Source organism: Thamnophis sirtalis, unplaced genomic scaffold (assembly GCF_051295495.1).
Source record: "Thamnophis sirtalis isolate CommonGarterSnake01/CBP01778 unplaced genomic scaffold, rThaSir2_p1.2 scaffold_13, whole genome shotgun sequence".
Taxonomy (NCBI): domain Eukaryota; kingdom Metazoa; phylum Chordata; class Lepidosauria; order Squamata; family Natricidae; genus Thamnophis; species Thamnophis sirtalis.
In genome coordinates, this window is record NW_028261393.1 from 17,430,418 (window position 1) to 17,452,784 (window position 22,367).

General features: G+C 46.6%; 1 protein-coding gene across 5 annotated transcripts in view; it reads left to right on the forward strand.

The window, feature by feature from the left end:
* AHDC1 (AT-hook DNA binding motif containing 1) overlaps positions 1-22,367 on the forward strand; it is a 276,021-nt gene that overhangs the window by 249,911 nt on the left and 3,743 nt on the right. For 4 of the 5 annotated variants that reach the window (XR_015698381.1, XR_015698382.1, XR_015698383.1 and 1 more), the window contains one exon: positions 10,249-11,214. The exons of the other annotated variant lie outside the window; for it this stretch is intronic. The gene's annotated coding sequence lies outside the window, so the exon portion shown is untranslated. The remainder of the gene's footprint in view (positions 1-10,248; positions 11,215-22,367) is intronic. 5 annotated transcript variants of the gene reach the window in all.

The following is a 22,367-nucleotide window of genomic DNA, read 5'->3' on the forward strand; positions in this document are numbered from 1 at the left end:
CACACTCTCATGCAGGCAGAGGTTTTACGTAAGCCAGTCCAGATTAATGTGTAGATCAGGGGTGCCAAAATCAAGGCCTGTGGGCCACATCTGGCCCGCCGGGTGCTTAGATCTGGCCCGCAGGGCAACTCAGGAAACAGTGAAGGAACGGTCCGTGGTGCCTCTCTCAGCGAAAATGGAGTTCCGTTTTCGCTGGCAGAGAGTTGCAGGAGGCTGTCGCAGCCGAAAAAGAGCTCGGGAGCCCATTTTCACTGGTTTGCTCAGGCCACCACAGGTGCTCCCTCCAACATGAGTGATGTCATTCTGCCCACGCCCACCTTGGCCACCCCCACCCCCAAGATCAAACACAACCCTGATTCAGCCCTCAAAGAAATAGAGTTTGCCGCCCCTGGTGTAGTTCTAGCAAGCATATTTGGCGTTGCAGAAACGGGTGATGAGTTCACGGCTCACGCAAACAGCCACCGAGACCACAGACGTGGCACACATATAAGGAGAAGTCACAGTGGACAGCTGTTCCCTATCAAAGGCAAGGGTACTCCCCAGCATCCCTCCCCATCTTCTCCCCCCTTCCTGTGCCCCAGCTTGGTTTTATCTTTGGTCTTAGTGGTAGATGAGTACGTTTCCAGACCAATCTCTGGCAACCTGTAGCTTTATGGACCTTCATGCAGAAACCAGAGGTGTCCCTGTAATTGAAGGCTAGTCTGGTACTTTGCTTTGTATCATGCCAGCTTTTATTTATTTTTCTTAATGAAAAGAATGTTCACAGCAATAAAGTTAGGTGGAGCAGGAATCCCAGAACGGAGTCACCCTTGAGTTATGCTGACTCGTAATCTGCCTCTTGTGTGCAAGTCCTAAAAAAAAAAAGGAGTGTTATATTAACTAATAACCACTTTTAGATGTCACCACAAAGAGTCCACCCAGTTTAGCAATATTCTTTCCGAAGATTGCTTGTGTAATGTCTGAATCACAACTCTGAATCATTTTAACTGACCACCTTTTACAAACTCAGCCTGTGGCTAATTTAAGCTTCCGTGTCTTGTGCAAATGTAGAAAAGTGGATTCTTTCCGTAAAACCATGGTCAAGTTAATCATGAGTAAACATGTCATGCAAAGGTCTATTGAGAGCCATGGTTATCCCAAAGGTGTTTTGTTTTTTTTTAACCAAAAGGCGACTGGACTTTCTTATTTTGTTGTCTTTACAAACACTTCACTTCTCATCCAAGAAGCTTCTTCAGTTCTGGAGAAGAAGTGAAATGTATTCAAAGAAAAAAAAAACCCAAGAAAATCTAGTTGCCTTTTGGGAAAAAAAGCACCTTTGGCACATATCATGCAAACACAGTTCATAAAAGATCTTCAAATAGCTGCAAATCAACAGAGGTTCCTGGTACACCTCTCCAGAGAACGTCCGTCCAAAATTACAGGAAGGATATATTTACAGGTTGTTGTTGTTAGTTGTGAAGTCGTGTCTGACCCATCATGACCCCATGGACAACGTTCCTCCAGGCCTTCCTGTCCTCTACCATCCTCTGGAGTCCATTTAAGCTCACGCCTACTACTTCGGTAACTCCATCCAGTCACCTCATTCTCTATCGTTCCCTGCTTCTTTTGCCCTCCATCTTTCCCAGCATGAGGCTCTTCTCCCCCGAGTCCTTCCTTCTCATTAGGTGGCCAAAGTCTTTGAGTTTCCTCTTCAGGCCTTCTGGCCTTCTAAAGAGCAGTCATGGTTGATCTCCTCTAGGACTGACCGGTTTGATCACCTTGCAGTCCAAGGGACTCCCAGGAGTCTTCTCCAGCACCATAGTTCAAAGGCCTCCATTCTTTGGTGCTCAGCCTTTCTTATGGTCAAACTTTCACAGCCATCCATTGCAACTGGGAAAACCATAACTGAAAACCATATTTACAGGTAGTTCTCCATTTATGAACAGAATTGGGACAAGAATTTCCATTGCTAAGATATGCAATCGTAAAGCATGACACCATATGACCGCATCACTTAGTGATGACAATCCTTGTATTTCCTAGCCCTGAGCCTTGGTTATGGGTTGGATGCAAAGAATCAGGCTCCCCTATTAAGTTCCAGTTAAAATGATTTATTGCTCATGCCTATACAGGCAACAGGGATGTGGTGGCTTAGTGGCTAAGATGCTGGGCTTGTCAATCAGAAAGGTCGGCAGTTTGGCGGTTCGAATCCCTTGCACCGCATAATGGAGTGAGCTCCCATTATTTATCCCAGCTTCTGTCAATCTAGCAGTTCGAAAGCATGTTAAAAAATGCAAGTAAAAAAATAGGAACCACCTTTCGTAGGAAGATAATAGTGTTTCGTGTGCCTTCGGCGTTTAGTCATGTTGGCCACATGACCATAGAGACGTCTTTGGACAGCGCTGGCTCTTCGGTTTTGAAAGGGAGATTAGCACCACCCCCTAGAGTCGGGAACAACTAGCACATATGTGCGAGGGGAACCTTTACCTTTTATATAGGTAGTTCTTGAATTACAACCAGGATCAATCCCCAAATTTCCATTGCTAAGTAAGACTGGGGTGTGGTTTGCCCTGTTTTACAACTTTTCTTGCCACAATTGTTTAACAAGTCACTGCTTGCTCTTGTTAACCATGAGTAGCATGGTGGTTAAGTGAATCTGGATTTCCAATTGACTTTACTTGTCAGATGTAACCTTGGGACACGGCAACTGTCATAATATGAACCAGTTGTCAAGCACCTGAATTTTTATTGTGTGATGGTGGGGATGGTGCAATGGTCAGAAGTATGAGAGTAGTTGTGTCTCTTTTTTCAGTGCCATTATAACTTTGAATGTCCATTAAATGACTGGTAGTAAGTCAAGGAGTACCTGTACACAAGAATCTAATACTAATGGCCATGGCTAAATTGACACTAGGCAAGCGTTAATGGAATTCAAGAAGGGACGGATTTAGACCATTTATAGCAGAGGCGTCAAACTCAAGGCCCACGGGCCGGATGTGGCCCACAGGGTGCTTAGATCTGGCCAATGGGGCTGCCCTGGAAACAGTAAAGGACCAGCCCACAGTGCCTCTGCTAGCAAAGCGCAGCCAGGGGCACCATGCACAGAGGACTGCAGGAAGCCGTTCTGGCTGAAAATGGAGCTTGGGAGCCTGTTTTTGCTGGCAGAGCACCTAGGCCACCACAGGTGCCCCTGACAGAAGTGGTGTCAAGCTGGCCATGCCCACCCTGGCCACACGGACAAATGCAGAGAGGGAGAGGGAGAGAGAGAGAGGGAGGGAGGGAGGGAGGGGGAGAGAGAGAGAGAGAGAGAGAGAGAGAGAGAGAGAGAGAGAGTGGGAGAGTCAAACACAACCCTAATGCTGTCTTCAATGAAATCGAGATTGACACCCCTGATTTATAGGAACGCTAATGACTCCAGGCTGATTCCTGTCTTGACTCTGCCTCCAGGTTCTGCCTGTCCTTCTGCTGTATAAGCTAAAGGACGCTCCCTCCTTGCCTATCTCTCCCTATCTCGGCCCTTTTGGCTGCTCTGCACACTGCCTTATGGGATGGCAAACAACCCCCAGAACTACATAGCTATGAGGCTGCTTGCCACACTGCAGCTCAGGGGCTTCTTGGAGCACTGTAGCTGCTGGCTCTGTGCAGCCACCTTCCCCAAGCCTTGCGAGGAAACTGCCATCCAAGACCTTGGGAAGAAAGCCTTGGACAAGGCTGGCAGCAGAGTTCAACTAGGATGACAGGGGCTGCAAAGCACAGGGGGTGAAGAGGCATGGATAAGGTTGAAGATTGGCACGTGGGGGGAACCGAGGTATACCTGTGGTTGTAAATGCTACCAAGTGCCTGGATTTTGGTCGTGTGACCCATAAGATGCTGCAACCACTGTAACTCTGGGGGCCAATTGTAAGTCCCATCATTCAGCACCACCATCCCTTTGAACAGTCCCTGAACACATGGCCATAAGTTGAAAACTGCCTGTATTCTGGAATAGAAGCAGTGACTTGGTTCGTATGTTGTGCTCAACTGGAACTTACATCACTGTTTCGGTGTTTTGCCCAAACCCAGAGTAGAGTCGGTTTAATGTCAGGGTTCCGAGTAATGGACCCATACAGTGGTGGGATTCAAATAATTTAATAACCGGTTCTCTGCCCTAATGTTCAGCTGGGTAGGCGTGGCTTGGTCGTCATGTGACCGGGTGGGCGTGGCCAACTCAACGTCACTCAGATCGATGGGTGCTTCGCCTTAGCTGTGACAATGTAATAAGGGTTAAATGGAGAGGCAGTTTCTGTAAGCAGAGCAAGAAAGATGAGGCTAGAAACAGCGCCAGAATATGTTTCCTTCCTGCTTTCCTTACAGGATTAGCCCTGCAAAGTGGGGAAAAACACAAAATGAGATTTCTTCCAACAACCGGTTCTCCTAACTGCTTAGAAAGTTAACAACCAGTTCTCCCAAATAGGTGCGAACTGGCTGAATCCCACCATTGGCATAGCAAGAAAAACTCCAAAGCAGGTAGATTCCTCAGAGAGTAGCTTTATTGGATATATCATATTGGCACAGATCTGGGGGAAACCGACTCTGAAGGTTCCCGCGGTTTTCACCTAATTAAAAGGAAAAGTGTTTCACTTTCTCAAAACAAATCAGTCACAAGGTCCAATCATGGCTCTGTCGGGTTGCCTGGTGACATTGCTCCTCCTTCCTCTGACCAGGCGTAGGAAAGTCCTTGGTTCCCAAGTATTTTATTTTGGCTACAAAGTCCCAACTATCTCAAATCCCCCCTCCCTGTCCTTCAGCTCCAGTGTGGCAACCCTGAAGCTCTGAGATGGCTTCGTTCAGGTCAGCTTCAGGGTTGACACCCAGATTTGGTGGTTTACAAACCCTCCTCCTGTCTTAGCATGGTGTGAACCTCACCAGTGGTAGCTGTTGTTTTGCTATAATTTAAACACATCCCTAAAAGGAGGGAGGGGAGTTGGAAGATAAATGTGGCCGCTCTAAACCCTGCACTTGATCCTCAGGCTCCACATGCCTATCTAGCCCTCGTGGCCTCTTTTCTGCTTCAGAAATTCTGCCCAGCTACTACTAGGAAGACCCACCAGGGAAAGGGGTTATAAATGTTTGGCTCCCGTTTTGGATGTCCTCCATCCAGCTCTTTCAATTCCATCTGTTAGCATTGGGGTTGAGATTAGCTGGCTGTAAACAAGCTATTTGGCTGTATTGTATTTCTGTGTCGTCATCACTTTTATTAGCCACATTACTTTTATTAGCCACCTAAAGGGTAATATGCAGAAAGGCAGGCTAGGTGTTGAAAGCTCAAAGAAAAATAAGTAAATAATATTTAGTGGGGGACAGATTATCCCAGAGGCTCTACTGTGTTTCCCCAAAAATAAGACATGGTCTTATTCTCTTTTGACCCTCCGAAATAAGCCCTTGGGCTTATTTTCGGGGAAGTCTTATTATTTTTGAGGTGCAGGAGACCCCTTAACCTTGGCCCGTGGATCAGCTGATTCAAAGAGGGCCGAAAGTTCCATCTCTGGCACACTCTTGCGTCGCTAGGCCTGCTGTTCTTTTTGCAGCTGCCACTAAGAGAAGGGTTGCGGTAGCTAGGGTTTGTGGGAGCGCCTCCCCAAGGCTGTTCCGCGTGGATGGCAGATGCATGTGGGGTGTGTGGGGCATGTTCTCCCCTCTCCCCCACAGGAAAGGGCAGGGACCGGCTGTGCATGCATTTTAATATTTTAGGGGACGCCTTATTTTAGTGCATGTGCTCAAAAGCCCAATTGGGCTTATTATCCGGGAAGGTCTTATTTTGGGGAAAACGGGGTAGTTCAGGAGCTCTGAAGCAGCAGGCTATGCACCTCTTTGACATTCCAAACACGCAGAGTGAGAGACAAAAGGTTTCACTTCCAAATCTCATGAGGTGTCTGTCACTCCCAAGCTCCGGAATAGCTTCCCTTGGGAGTTGTACTTATCTTTCACTCTTTCTGTCCTCAGATCAAGGATTTCTCCTTCAAACAGGCCTTGTGAGTTCCGCGAACAATTCTGTTTCCTATCGTGTTTCCCCAAAAATACGACCTGTCTTGAAACTAACGCCTTGCCACATTTTTCACATGGGCAAAAATATAAGCCCACCTCTGAAAATAAGCCCCTTGGACAATCCCCCCTCTGGCCAGGCAGAGCACCACTCACCAACCTAGGCATATCCCGAAGGCGCCAAGCCTCTCTGTCCGGAAGATTCTTTTTCTGGAAGGCTCTCTGTCTGGCAGCCGTCCCACAACCATAGAACACACTCCTAGAGTGGCCACTGCTGGAAGACTCGGCAGCCGAGTTTTGGAGTTTGGAAGCCGGAGAAGAAGTTATGCTCAGAGTGCGGCTGTGGCGGCTGGGCCAGGGCATGGTGAGGCTGGGAGGCATGCTTGCTGGGGCAGAACAGGTGCTCGCGCCACCCCCTTCTCCAGCCGGGCACAGCTCCATGCACTGACCTAGGGGGTATCCCGAATGTGCCAAGCCGCAGGAGCTGGGGAGAGGGCAGAGCTCCACGTGCCTTAGCGCCTTAGGGATACCCCCTAGGTCAGTGAATGGCATTTTGCCCAGCTGGAGAGGGGGTTTGCCGGGCGGCTGCTCATGAGTGTGATCACCTCATGGCTGCTTCGCCCCGAGGCTGTGCCCGGCTCTTCGGGAGCCAGTTCGCAAGGGAGCAACTGCCCTGCAACCTCAAAACAATAAGACCTCCCCTATAATAAGCCCGAGGCCATATTTCGTGGGGCAAAAGAAACACGGGGAAACATGGTAGTTTGTCCCGATTAGCCAGGGAGAGGCTGTTAGTAGCCGATGTATAGAAAAGGGGGATATTAAACTGAAATGTACACATCCCCATTCAAGCAAGAGACAAACAGTTGCATCCTCTTAGACCTCAGGCTATTCCTCACTTTGAAGGTCACAACTTTCTGGTCCCAGGAATTAGAATCAGGAAACTGATAAACATTAATCCAGCAATTTGTGTCAGTCGAGGCCGCGGGAAAGGAGTACAGCTAGGCAAACCAGCAAATAAGACTCTGAAGCAGAGGTAGGCTCCCACCGGTTCGGACTGGTTTGGGTGAACTGGTAGTTCCAACCAGCGGGTGAGTGCCCACCTGCCCCAGTGCTATTCGATTCTAGATTGCCGTGTTTTTGAAGCCATGCACATGCGCAGAAGGTGCGCACGCTCACATTTTCATTGCTGGGCAAACTGGTTGTTACATTATGTGATGCCACCTCTGCCCTGAAGCATTCATTATAGACCAGTGGTTCTTAACGTGGGGCCCAGGCCCCACGGGGGGGGGGTGGATTTGATTTTTAATGGGGGCAATTTGCACCTTGTTTAGACCAAGTTAATGGTCTTTTAGGCTTTCTCTGCATGAGTAGAGTTCACTTTTTGAGTACAGTAAGAATTATATGTCACCGGGGGGGGGGGGGATAAGGATTTTAGAGATGCTTAGGTGGGGCATGGCCAAAAAAAGGTTGGGAGCCACTGTTATAAACTGATGTCTGTGGAGATCCTCAATCATCCAGGTGATGGTTGTCCCAACAGTCTTTTTTCAAAGGACAGCTGGACTTTTGTTTTTTTCCTTGAAGACAAACTGAAGAACCTTCTTGCATGAGAAGCAAAACATCTTCAAGGAAAAAACCAAGTCCAGTTGCCTTTCGAAAAGGGACCTTAAAGACTGATTTGGTGATGAGCACAATTCATAGATGTGGTGATGGTTCCCTAACACTGCAGAATTAAAACAATCAGAATAGAGCTGGAAGGGACCTTGGAGGTCTTCTAATCCGACCCCCTGCTCAAGCAGGAGGCCCCATACCATTTTAGACAGGTAGCTGTCCAGTCTTTTCTTAAAAACCTCCAGTAATGAACCATCTACAATTTCTAAAGTTCCACTGGTTAATTGTTCTCACTATTAGGAAGTTTCTCCTTAATTCCAGATTGGTTCTCTCCTTCATTAGTTTCCACCCATTGTTTCTTGTCTTGCCTTCTGGTGTTTTGGAAAATAAGTTGACTCCTTCTTCTTTGTGGCAGCCCATCAAATACTGGAATAATTCTATCATGTCACCCCTAGTCCTTCTTTTCTCTAGACTTCCAATAGCACTTAAGACTTATATACCACTTCATAGTGCTTTCTACAGCCTCCTCTAAGCAATTTACAGAGCAGCCTCTTGCCCCCAACAATCTGGGTCCTAATTTTACCCACCTCGGAAGGATGGAAGGCTGAATCAATCTTGAGCCTGGTGAGATTCGAACTGCCAAATAGTAGGCAGCTGGCAGTCAGCAGAAGTAGCCTGTAATACTGCACTCTAACCACTGCGCCACTGCAGCTCTTACCCAATTCCTGCAGCCATACCCAATTCCTGCAACCGTTCTTCATGTGTTTTTAAAGAACATGATAAGATCTGATCCAAGGGTCCCCCTTTGCCTTTTTAATTTTCCTTTTTGTTATTTAATTGGGAGAGGATATACGGAAGAAAAGATAATGCCCTTTTTACAGTCTTAAATGGAACTGCCTAGAGTTGGGGTCTCCAAACTTGGCAACTTTAAGCCTGGCAGACTTCAACACCCAGAATTCCCCAGCCAGCAAAGCAAATCTGGCTGGGGAATTCTGGGAGTTAAAATTTACCAGGCTTAAAGTTGCCAAGATTGGAGACCCAGAGATAGCTGTACAGGTAGTCCTCCACCTACAGCCACAATGGCACCACAATTCCTGTTGCTAAGCAAGGTGATTGTTACATGAGTGGGACCCAATTTTACATCCTTTTTTGCCCAGATTGTTATGCAAATCACTGTCGTTGTTGAATGAATCATTAAGTAAACCTATTCCTACACTGACTTTGCTTGTTGGAAGCTGGTAGATTGCCAATGACCATCACATGGCCCCGGGAAGCAACGTTCATTGTTTGTCAAATAATTTTATTAGACTTTTACAGAGGATATGCATAACAAAACCACATTAACTTAACAATCTAGAGAGTAAAGTTTAAAAAGGGAAAATTGAAATGGTAGAAAGAAAAAGAAAGGAAACACAAATGTATACAAAGAATGACATCTGACTTCTTCCAAGTAGAGAAAGAATCCTCACATTCAAAACTTAGATGATTAAGACTATAATAAATTGTCCATTTTCTTTAAGAAAGGAAAAGAAAAATGAAAAGAAAAGTTTAACCCCCCCCCTTTCCCTGGTTTTAAATTTTTAAAATAATTTTAACAAGCATGTGACAAAATTTGATTTTTTTTCCCTTCAATAGAAGCTGCAACCATTGTCAACACAATCCGGTTGCCAAGCAGCAAAATTTTGATCAGGTGCCCATGGACACACCACACTGGTCGTAAGACTGGTTGTCACATTTTTTAAGGACCATTTGTAACTTTGAACAGTCACTAAACAAATAGCAGATGAGGATTATCTGTACCATCCCCTCAGGTGTATCCTAGTTTAGGTCTTTGTGTATCTTTAAATAACAAAAAGTATAATCTGAAACCGATCATCCCCGTGGACAGGCCTCAGTTCTTTTCTGCCCATGAATATTGTTTACGATGGGAATAATAATTTTATATTATTATAGTATTATAATTCCACATTCCACATTATGCTGGCTGCCCTTCACTTCAGTGGCTTCAGGGGTGAAATGCAACTGGTTCAGACCGGTTCGACCGAACCAGTAGCAAAACAAAAGCTACCGGTACAGGTGAACTGGTATTTCCGATGATCAGCTGTGACATGCGATTTATATTAGCTAGAAAGCAGGATTAACTGCTTTCTAGCTAATCTAAATAGCGTGGCACAGCGGATTTCCCCCCCCCCCGCTCTACTTACCTTTGCAGGCATGCACAGAAACAGGTTCCGCCCAACGGCCCTGACGTCATCACGTCCATATTTGACGCTATGCGCATGCGCGGAAGGTCCTGTGCATGTGTGGAGCTGGGCCATGCGAGTGGAGCGAGTTTGCACACGTGCACGCTCACATTTTACCCCTGGGCCAACCAGCCATCTTCTATCCTTAAAAAAAAAAAGGACAGCCTAAATAAGCGTGGAAATATTTAGTAGGTGCTTTTTACCCGGTCTCTAAATGGTAGATTGCAAAGAAAAGATTTGTTGGACAAAAAGACAATGACTCTCTTGGGTTCCATGCACCAAAATGAATACTTGAGCCCTGCCAAGAGTGGGCTGTGTTTTGATCAATGTTTCTTTCTGTTTCCCCCCCCCCCCTCCCTTCTCTCTCTTTCGCTCTCTCTCTTTCCATCTCTTTCAGAGCTACTTTAGCAGCACTTTTCTCTGGAACACTTTTCAAGTTCTGTATTTAATGGAAGTCAAAAACAAAACAAAACCCCCACCACCACACACGCACACACTCACATGCACACACGTATGACAAAAAAAACCACCTCCTTTTTGTTTGTTCGCTCATTTCTCGGTTGGTTCATTTGCTTTTTTTTTTTCTAAGAAAACAAAACAAAACACACAAAAAAAGAAAAGAGAAAAAGAAAGAAAAGAAGGAGGGGAAAGGAGACAGAGGCGAACACTCTCCCCCCATATCCCTTTCTTTAAAAACAAAGACGGAAAGGGGGGAAAAAAAGAAAATATGATGGGGGGAAAATCAATCAACTTGCTTTCTTTGATTACGGCACCGGGAAGCAGGGGGTCATTTTTTGAAGCAGACTTTCGGGAGCTCTCTCAACCTCTACAGCCCAGCAAAAAGACAATCGGAAAACCTTGCAGATGATGCCCAAGTCAAGTGGCCGACTGGAGGCCGCCATGCCTCTCACCACCCACCCACCCATCCACCCGCAGCATGCAGACGAGAAACACTCCAGAAGGCAACGGACAGAAACCAAGGACAGCCAGAGGGAAGGGGACATTCATTTTTGCTTCTTCTTCTTCTTTTTTTTAAAAAAATGGTGGGCCGGAAGGTATTGGGGAGGGAAAACTCTATGATCTCTGAACGCCAATGAAAACTCATCAAGGAAGACTGAAGATGGAGCATTCTCTTCCTTCGTCACCACTTCCTCCTTTCCCTTAAGCCTCCCTCCTTTTTTTTCCCAGATTTCTTTATTATTATTTTTCTTCCCAGTGGTTGGTTGGTTGGTTGGTTTGCCTTTTTTTTTTTTTTTACAAAAAAAGAAAAAGAAAAAAAAACTTTGTTGCTTAATTTCTTTGGGAAACCCGGAAGATTTTTACAAGTCTATGAATCAATCTCGGAGACCACCACCTACTCCCAGTAAGTAATTTTGTGACTCCGACCCTCTTTCCTTTCCTCCATATCTTTTCCCACTCCATGGTGGGCAGGGGGTTGATTGGTCTTTTCGGGTTGGCCACTTCCCTCTGCTACCTGTTCCTTCTATCATCTCTGCTAAAAGGACTAGAAACATGTTGATAGATGCTCTCGTAGACTCTGAGAAAAACTGCAGTGAAGCACTTAAAAAACCCCGATGATGATGATAATTAATAATAATAATAATAATATATTAATAATAAATAACAAATAAATAATAAAAATTGACAAAATCACCATCAGTCAAATGCAAAAAGCCGCACTGCTTGGATCTGCACGCATATTACGAAAATACGTTACGACGTCCTAGGCCTCTGGGTGGGGCCCGACTAGTAACCAATGCCAAATCCGGCGAAACAACTGGCCGCTGTGATACAATTGTATAATAATAATAATAATAATAATAATAATAATAATAATAATAATAATAATAATAATGCAGGAAGTTGTTGATTGAGGCACCCGGTGCTCATAGCTTTATTACTGAAATGTTCCTTTTTGCCTTGTGCTATTGAAAAATAGTGGGACGTGGTGGATCAGTGGCTAAGGCGCTGAGCTTGTCGATCAGAAGGTCGACAGTTCAGTGGTTCAAATCCCTAGTGCCATGTTACAGAGTGAGTTCCTGTTACTTGTCCCAGCTTCTGCCAACCTAGCAGTTCGAAAGCACAAAAAAATGCAGGTAGAAAAATAGGGACCACCTTTGGTGGGAAGGTAACAGCGTTCCGTGCCCCTTCAGCATTTAGTCACGTTGGCCACATGACCACGGAGACGTCTTCGGACAGCGCTGGTTCTTCGGCTTAGAAAAGGAGATGAGCAACACCCCCTAGAGCCGGGAACTAGGGGGTGTTGCTCATATGTGCGAGGAGAACAAGCCAAAATCATCTGCTTGAATCTTCTTTAACTTGGGGTGGGTTCTTTCTTTTTTACTGTAAACTTCCTGGAAATAACCTTGAGCGTTGGGCAGCCTACAAATCCTGCAAGTAAACAACATGGAAAGAACTGAGCGGAATGTATGTATCAGAATAGCGCAGTTAATCCCACAAAAACAGAGAGGCTATATTGCAACTCCAGATGCAACATCAAGACCGAGATCAAAGTTTCAGTAGAGCTAATTGATGCCTGTCTGGATGAGCCTCCAATTCACTGAAGATATTTCTTTGCTGCAGGGTTTATGGCTGATTGGGAAACTCCATTTTCCTTCCTCCTCAGTTGCTCTAGTTGAGGTGGCTGAAGGACCACCAGTGGTCTATCCTTCAACTCCTTCAGAACCTCCACTCGAATAGAATAGAATGAATGAGCTGGGAGAGCCCCCCCCCCATAGGTCATCTAGTTTTGCCCCCTGCTCAGGCAGGAGAGCCTTTACCATTTCAGATATGTGTCTGTCTAGGCTCTTCTTTAAAACCTCCAGTGGTGGAGCTCCCACGATTTCTGGAGGGAAGCTGTTCCACTGGTTAATTGTCCTCACTGTTAGGAAGTTTCTCCTCAATTCCAGGTTGCTTCTCTCTTTGATTAGTTTCCATCCATTGTTTCTTGCCCTGCCCTCTGGTGCTTTGGAAAGTAATTTGACCCCCTCTTCTTTGTGACAGCCCCTCAAAATACTGGAAGACTGCTATCATGTCACCCTTAATTCTTCTTTTCTTTAGACTAGCTAAACCCAAATCCTGCAGCCGTTTCTTCATATGTTTTAGTCTCCAGGCCTTTGATCATCTTAGTTGCTCTTCTCTGATTTCTCCCCCCCCCCCCAAAGTCTCAACATCCTTTTCGTAGCAGTGTGACCAAAATTGATTGCGGTATACGAACTTGGTCCAAGCTCATTCTCTAAAAGTGGTGATACTGGTCTTGCAGATGCTATTGATGCTGTGGAGTGACCATCCTCGTTGGCTCTTGGTCATGCTGGATGTGACTAATGGATGCTTAGCTCCAATCCTGCGGTTCCCCCAGGCTTGCTCGAGCAGCAGAACACCCTTGCGGACATATTTATACCCCTCCCAGCAAATTTATAGCGTCTTTTGTTCTTTTCCAACCTCTCTAGTCACTCTGAAATGCCTGTTCCGCTCAGCCCTGCAGACCTTGTCCTTGTTTCATTGTTTGTGCCTGCGAGTTTTCTGGCTGCACTATACCAAGGTATGCACCTGTGCCTTTAATCCTCTTGATTAGGTTGTTCCACCATGCGCACACACCTCCTCCCCCCCCTCTCCCCCCCCCCATCAGAAGGCCTTTTCCTGGAATGCAGATGCCTGTCTGGATTTTGTCCCCTTTCCTCCTGTGTTTTTCAGCTTTAATCAGGATGTACTCGCAAAGCCATCAGGGGCTGGGTAATTTGGCACTAATTGCATGCCAGGTTTGTTTCTCACCGGCTTGTTCCATTTCAGAGAAAGAGCGTCTCTCTCTCTCTCTCTCTCTCTTTTTTTTTTAACAATCAATCGATAATGGATTAGCATACTGAAACAGCCATATTAAAGTCACATTAAATGCTCATTTAAATCCATTCACGGGAAGGGAGAGGGGGAGGGAGGCAGATCAGCTCGGGTACTTCTTTAATGCAGATGTACCGAGGTGGGGCCCTCCAGCTGTGTGGCACTCACACTCTGAGAGAACCCACATTCCGGGGGTGGGGGGGGGGAGGGAATGCAGGAAGGATGTAGTCTGCCATCCCCAAAAGCGTGAGGCCAGCCAGCGGTGCTCTAATAAGGCTTCGCTTCTGATCCCTGCTTTAAAAATATCAACATTCTGAAAGGAAAAGCAAAGAGGGAAGGATGACAAATGTTGGGGAAATCGTTTGTTATTGAATGTCGGTGCTGGGTTGGCTCGAAAGGAATTGTTTTTTTGGGTGGGGGGGGTACACTGGGCCCCTGCATGGATGCGTTTTAGGCATCTTTTTCAAAAGCTCCTCTTTGTCTTTAGGCATCTGTTTCAAAAACTCCTCTTTGTCAATCTCCCCTTGATCCTTATATATTAATGGGCTGGCTTTTATCCTAATTTTTTACTGGTTCTTCGTGGTCTCAGCTCGGTTTTCATGCTGGAGAGACACTACGAGAAAGCGCTTTGGGATTTTGGATCATGAGAAGCGGGATAGAAAGGCAATTAACTGATGAATGAACAACTTCTGGTAACCGTGACCTGCTGAGTTCATGATGCTGCCTCGTTCTGAATAAGGAGATATAGTGGGTTCTGCTTGCCCAAGATTGCCTGTGTACACCCCTTCCTGAAATGCAGGGATTGCAATATCCAACCACAGTACCAGGAGTGTGTGTGTATGAGGGGGGTGTCTGTGTGTTCTGTTAACAGCCTTCTTCCTTTCTGGCAAAGTCTTCTCATCCTTGATTAACGATCCTTTCGTCAGATGGACCTGGCACTCCCTGCCTTTGCTAGATGTGGCTGCTGGGCTGCTGAATTCAGCCCTTGCTATCGAATCTGGTGTGCGCTTCACCTCTCTGGCCCCAATCAGCTTTCAGGTGAACCCAGATTCTACCCCTTCCCCCCACACACAAAAAAACCCCCAGAAGGAAAGGTGTTGGCACAAAGAAAATCAACTTGCCCAGGCTGTCCTTGGAGCTCACTTTGTTCTGCCAGTGCAGATTAAGCAGAGCTTCGTAGCAGCAGTGACTCTTTCAGCCTTCTCTGGAGTGCGATGGCAAGGACGAAGGACAAGAGAACTAAGGACTCTCTGAATGCAAAGCATGTTTCTGTGGATGAGCAATTGCTTTTTCCCAGAATTCGGCTTCTGGAAAATTTCTTTCCCCCTGCTGTTTCCCCCCCCTCCCTCCCTCCCTTTCTTTTTTTAAAGAACCAAGTTTGCACATCCCTCAAGGCTACGAAGATTGTCTGGAAGTATGTGGGCTGATTGTTGCCTGCCGAAATCTCAAAGGCCAGAGGGGAGGCTGCTGACTCAGCTTCCGTGGTGGTGGTCACGGAGCGAGGGATTCAGTATCTTGCATAAGACTGTGGCCCCTCGTGGCAGTAAATAAGCAAATGTGGTCCTTGTTCAATTTGCATCTTCCGTCAAGGCAACAGAATTAGCAAGTCACGGAGAGGATTCAGGCCAGTTCTCCCTGGCAGGCTGGATATCTTTGCGTAGGATATCTTTTGTCTTTGGGCAAATCTGTGAGCCATTTGCCTTCTCCAGGCGCATTCTGAAGTGGTGCCTTCTGGACAGGACAATACAATTTGTCTGAATCCTAAAATCAGTTGGCTCTGTCAGTTCACTGAAAATTGTTCTGTGCATGTGTGAAGAACAATTAAAATTGAGCAGTGCACATTTGGCATGCAGCAGTGGTGGGATATGACTGGTACACCCCGGTACGGGCGTACTGGTGCCTGCTGGAAGCACCAGGTACTGTTCCGGTACGGTGCTCTGGAGGGTCCACCCTCCTTGCCTGTATTTGAGCTCATTGGGGCTTTCAAGCATGTGCACGGAGCATACGGCGCCTGTGCGACACTCCACCTGGAGTGTTGCGGGCGGTAAGTACTCATGCGCGCACTGTGCACATGCACAGAGTGGATGCCCAGCCCCGTTGCAGCGTACCAGTTGCAACAGGATCCGGAACACACCACTGGCACACGGGTTGCAAACTGGCAGTAATGCTGGTAGCAACCCACCCCTGAATCTAAGCCATCATTTTGAGGGGGGGTTGGATCAGGATGCCATGTGGATCCAGCCAGATAATGACCCTGTATCAGTAATAAAAGTCAGGGTTCAGTATTCTGCTTAAGCGAAAAATGTAGCTTGGATTTGGCTTAATGTATTACATAAACCCATCTATTAGGGTTTGTAAAATGTATTTTATGGCTTAATATGTGGCTTAATATGCAGAAACACCAGAGTGATCTATTCAACAAGGCAAAGTCAGTCAAACCATGATTCAGGGCAGTGTACAAATCTAGACAGAATGCCTTTGGTTAGCTCTGGGTGAGGAGCAAAGCAGCTAGTGGCATCCTGGGCCTGGGCAAGACAATTTCTTATTTGCTTAGTCCAACCCATATAAATGGTTACTGCCACCTGCTTTATTGACTCAAAGAGGTAAAGCATGTGCCCATAAGGGGGAGCACAATGCATGCCTTCCCAAAAGCATAAGAATTAAGGAGAGTTATGAATTAAGAATTAAGGTTTCCCAACTTTAACCATTTTAAGCAATGTGGACTTCAACTCCCACGATGTCCCAACAAGACTAGGGGTACGCTGGGAGTTGAATAGAATTCTTTATTGGCCAAGTGTGATTGGACATACAAGGAATTCGTCTTTGGTTTATATGCTCTCAGTGCATATAAGGAGAATAAAATATATTCATCATGAATCATAAGGAACAACACTTAATGATAGATAGAGGGTACAACTAAGCAATCAAATCATACTAGGAAATGATCAATATCAATCGTAAGGATACAAGCAACAAATTACAATCGTAAGTGGGAGGAGACGGGTGATAGGAACGATGAGAAGACTAATAGTAATGCAGCCTTAGTGAATAGTTTGACAGTGGTGAGGGAATTGTTTAGCGGAGTGATGGCGTTCGGGGGAAAACTGTTCTTGTGTCTAGTTGTCGGTGTGCAGTGCCCTATAGCGTTGTGTTGAGGGTAGGAGTTGAAACCATTTATGTCCAGGATGTGAGGGGTCTGTAAATAGCCCTATTTAGTCCACCTATCTTAAAATGTCCACCTATCTTAAAATGACTAAGGTTTGGAAACACTGGATTAGGAGAAAGCAGTACTAAGCCATAATGTGGCTTTCATGCTTGTGAATGAGTGTGCTGGGTGAACCAAGCTCCAGTAACTTGTAAGCTATACATGATGGCTCCTTACAAGGTGCAGCTATGAGTAATGCAAGGCATGGTTTATGGGGGAAGTTTCCCGAGACAGTTACCTTGGTTGTATGGAGAGTTCAAAGCCAGTGGGAGAGGCTCCTGGCTCCACAGGTAGCAAGAGGCTCAGGACGAGGAAGCCAAATACAAAAGATCTAGGCATCTTGCCAAAGTATGGGAGTTGGCAGGAATCCATAAATACCGATCTCAAAATCCAATCCAGAAGCCAGATTGCTGAGTTCAGTCTCAGCACATCATTCTAACTGTGGCTTCCTGGGAAAATTGCAAAATGGTATTTGACGGGCTTTATACATTGCACTAAGCCACGTTTAAAAAGGGGCTAAGACACTGAGCTTGTCAATCAGAAAGGTCGGTAGTTCAGCGGTTCGAATCCCTAGCGAGCTCCCGTTACGTGTTCCAGCTTCTGCCATCCTAGCACTTCTAAAGCATGTAAAAAATGCAAGTAGGAAAATAGGAACCAATTTGGTGGGAACAATGTTTATTTGTGGCTTTGGCATTTAGTCATGCCGGCCACATGACAACAGAGACGTCTTCGGACAGCGCTGGCTCTTCAGCTTTGAAACGGGAGATGAGCACCTTCCCCTAGAGTCGGGAAAGACTAGCACATATGTACGAGGGGAACCGTTACCTTTACTTTTACCTATACATTGCACTAAGCCACGTTCTGATTCAACGGAGTTAAATTAACCACAGTTGGCTACGATTATGCAACATGCAAAGCTGTAAGCCAAGGTTTAGGAACCACTCCCTTTTGTTTCATACAACACTAAATAGTAGAAGAGCAAACCATATTACCGTGATGGCAAAACTATGGCACGCTTGCCAGAGGTGGCCCGCAGTGCTGTGGGCCGTTGCCCCAGCTCAGCCAGCTAGTTGTCAGGTTTCTGACACACGCATGGGCACTGGCCAGCTGGTCATTGGGTTTCCAGTGCTGTGGTGCGCGCCTTTCAGTTTGGGCACTGTGCTGAAAAGGTTCGACATCATTGCCCTATAACAACAATGAAGAGTTTCCATGATCTGATAGGCCCTTCAGATATGTCAGTGAACTGCCAGAATTCTAGCCAAATTGACTGCTGTTCAGGGCACCCAGCTTGGGGTGGGGGAACCTGTTTAGCATGATAAGGAGAACCTAATTTATGTAAGTTTCTCACCAACCCTTTATCCATCCCTTCTGTTGATATATCGTGAGGCAGATTGTCTGGTAGGAGAACCATATTATGGCCATGCTTTCACTGGTCTCTCTTCTATATGTAGCTCATTCATCTTGAGTGTAGTGTGAAATCACCTACCGTAGTTTTCTCGAAAATAAGACATTTGGGCTTATTATCCAGGGAGGTCTTGTTTTCAGGGAAACTGGGTATCCATCAAACTGGATTTCATTGAGGGCCACATCAGGGGGCTGGAGTGGGTGTGGCCAGCTCGATGTCACTTGTGTCGGGGGTGCTTGTGGTGGACCGAGTACACTCCCAGGGAAAACAGGCTCCCGAGCTCCATTTTCAGCTGCAACGGCTGCCTGCAACCCTCTGCCAGCAAAAACGGAGCTCAGTAGGGGCCTCCAGAGCTCCGTTTTTACTGGCAGAAGCACAGCAGGCCAGTCCGTCACTGTTTCCAGGACAGTCCCGCAGGGCTGTTCTAAGCACCTTGCGGGCCAGATCCGGCCCCCAGGGCCTTGAATTTGACACCCCTGATCTACATCTTCTTTCCAGGCCTTGGGCCTGCCTGAGATCCAGAAAATTTCAAATGGTAGTGTGGGTAATCTAAGAGGCAAAGTTGGGGAAATGGAGCTTCCGTAGCTTTCCCAGAACATTATCAAGGCAGCCATTCCTCCCGTCGCTGCCTACTGGCATCCATTTTGATGCCACTTCTAAACCTCTTGCTCTCCAACACATACCTTTTGCAGCTCTCCCATGTTAATTAAGCTGAACAAGGCTGTCCTCCGTCACAGTCTCTATGACAACTGATCCCTCCGTTCTCCTCGTCCTTTGACTCCCTAGGACGCCTGTCACTCTGCTGCTTCTGCCTGAGGGCCTCCATCATTTTTTCACGGGAGGGTTAAGTGCTCCATGCCTCTGCATTTTTATGCCTCCCGATCCCCACGTGGGTCGGCCTCTGAAAACTACAAAGTCTGGTTTGTGGAGCCTGAAAGAAGCTCTTGTCTGCTTCTGCTTGGACTGAGAGGCCTCTGTAGTACAACAAGTGCTACGCATTGATTTCAGTCTCACAATTGCTGGGTTACCCGATAGGTTAAAACTATCAACCCTTAAATAAAATTAAACTCTGGCATCAGGGGTAGTATTCACTTACTTTCCCTACTGGTTTGCAAATGTGACCGCGTGCACGTTTGCTTTGCTCTCGCGCACCCCATCCACGCATGCGCTCAGCCTTGTGTGCATGCGGTTTGATTGCACGCGTGGCTTGTATGCATGCACGTGGCTTGGAAATGTGGCTAAAGGGGATGGCATAGAGCCAGGGTGGGTGGGTAGCCCACCAGCGATTTCCACTACCAGTTTGGGTGAACCAGTCCGAACTGGCTGAATACCACCTCTGTCTGGCGTTCACATTATATGCTATGCCCAAATAACTATCATCAACTTTGCAATTTGTTTATCTGCAAGATTTGTTGATCTTGCAGAATTTCTAACCCTCGCGGTTCTCCTCCCACAAATTCTGAGTGGCTCAAATCAATTAACCCAACAGGCATCTTCAGAGCCAGCACAAGTGATGGGCATTCTGCAGCCTGATCATGCATTGGACTTTTAATAAATGATCAGTCTTCCTGTTTAAGTAATGGAACCAATTGGACTTCAGATGGTATTCTAGTATTCTGGTCAGGGTGGACTTCAAAAATTGCAGCAACGGGGTTCGTTGCTCCTTTGCTGGGAGGGCATAGCCATGGTGGGTGTGGCCTAGTCAACCTCCTGCACCACGGTGAGTTGGGGGGGGCGATGTTCTTGCCCTCCCCAGACTCTAGAGGCTTTTCTCGAGCCTCTGGGAGGGCAAAAACTGCTTCCCCCGGGCTCTGGAGGTCTTCCTGAGGCCAGAAACAGGCCCCTTTCTGGAGTTCCGAAACCTCCAGTAGGTATATTTTCCCCCTCCCTGGGCCTCCGCACGGGCTCTGCATTTACCTGGTATGATGAGTGGGCCACATGGAGACTCCAGGGAGGGGTGGGCATGGCAATCCAAGGGTGGCAATTGGGGGTTTGCCGAACTGGGCAGAATCCTGGGTACCTGAGAGACCGCCTCCTGCCGATTACCTCCCTCAGACTGATTAGATCTCACAGGTTAGGTCTCCTCCGGATTCCATCTGCCAGCCAATGTCGGCTGGCGACCCCCCGGGGGAGAGTCTCCTCTGTTGCAGTGCCAGCCCTCTGGAATGATCTCCCTGTCGAGATCCGGACCCTTACTACCCTCCCGGCCTTCCGCAAAGCCACCAAGTCCTGGCTGCTCCAGCTGGCCAGGGGGCCTGTGAAATATCCAGCCCCACGGAAATTGTGAATGTTGTGGTTTTGTTTTTAAAGTGTTGTCTTTGTCTAGTTTTCCCCCTTTCCCTTGTCTATTGTGAGCCGCCCGGAGTCCTTCGGGAGTGGGCGGCATACAAGACAAATAAAATCCAATCCAATCAAAAATCAAAATCCTAGCTAGAGGATCGCCCGAACCCGTGCAAACCCCCCAGCAACCCACCCCTGATTCTGGTCCACCCAGAAAATACCTCCCTAAAGTCTCTTGCTTCTCCAATGTCCCAAGGAATGGGATTTAAACCACCACTGACCAGGTGGAACAGGCTCTGTTTACAGAAAGTGGAGCTGTGGGTAGTCTGAACCCAAACTTCATAAATCATAACCAGCATTTCAGTTGTATCCAGAATCACACTGGCCACTAATTAAGCTGTACTGATGCTAAAATGGACTGCAGTCTATACAGCAGCTAAATGTAATCTTCAAGGGCCTCCTAACCAGAGTCCATTATAGTCATCCAACTTTGAGGTAATAGCAGCAGAAGTGACTCCTATTCTCAAAAAGAGAGACTTGGTTTCTATAACAGGTTGGAACTACAGGTAATCTTCAACTTACAACCACAAATAAACAAAATTTATGTTGCTAAGGGAGTTTTTAAGTGAGTTTTGCCCCATTTTATGACTCTTTTTTTGCCATATTTGTTAAGTGAATCACTACAGTCATTAAATTAGTAACACGGTTGTTAAGTGAATCTCATTTTTCCCCATTGACTTTGCTTGTCAGTAGGTCACAAAAGGGATCACATGTTTCCGGAACACTGCAATTGTCAAGTATCTAAATATAAATTACGTGACTATGGGGACGCTAAATGTGAATGTGAACAATGATCATAAGTCACTTTTTTCAGTGCCGTTGTAACTTCAAATGGTCACTAAGCAAACAGGTGTAAGTCGAGGACTACCTGTACGAACTACAAAACCATGGTTGTCCCAAAGGTGCTTTTTTTCAAGAGGCAACTGGAGTTTCTGGTTTTTCTTTGAAAATGTTCTTATCCAAGAAACTTCTAACCATGGTTTAGCCTAATCTAGTATGTTGTAGAAGGGACCCAGTGGCTCAGTGGCTAAGACGCTGACCTTGTCGATCAGAAAGGTTCAAGTCCCTAGCACCATGTAAGGGAATGAGCTCCCGTTACTTGTCCCAGCTTCTGCCAACCTAGCAGTTCGAAAGCACGTAAACATGCAAGTAGAAAAATAGGAACCACCTTTGGTGGGAAGCAGGGGTGGGTTTCCATTGTTTTTACTACTGCTTGGCTCATGCGCGTGCGCAATGCTTCTGCACATGCGTGGAAGCATCCAGGTGGGTAGGCAGAGCCTCCCGCTGCCACTACTATCAGTTTGTCCGAGCCAGGCCGATCCAGAAGCAACCCACCTCTGGTGGGAAGGTACTTTACAGTTATCATCACATGATGAGCTGTGGTGGCACATTGGTTAGAATGCAGTATTGCAGTCTGCTCACCGCCAGGAGTTTGATTCTGACTGGCTCAAAGTTGACTCAGTCTTCCATCTTTCTGAGGTCAGTAAAATGAGGACCCAGATTATTGGGGGGGGGGGCAGTATGCTGACTCTGTAAACTGCTTAGAGCGGGCTATAAAGCACTATGAAGCAGTATATAACTTTTAAGTGCTATTGCTATCACCCCAAACCCAATTGGGGCTGGCCTCAGGGAACTGGGTTTAGCCACAGGGTGCCCTGATTTGTCCTTCCTCTGGCCTTAAGTTTTTCTTCTAGACCAGAAGGATTTCCCCATTTCCACACAGAGTTGATCA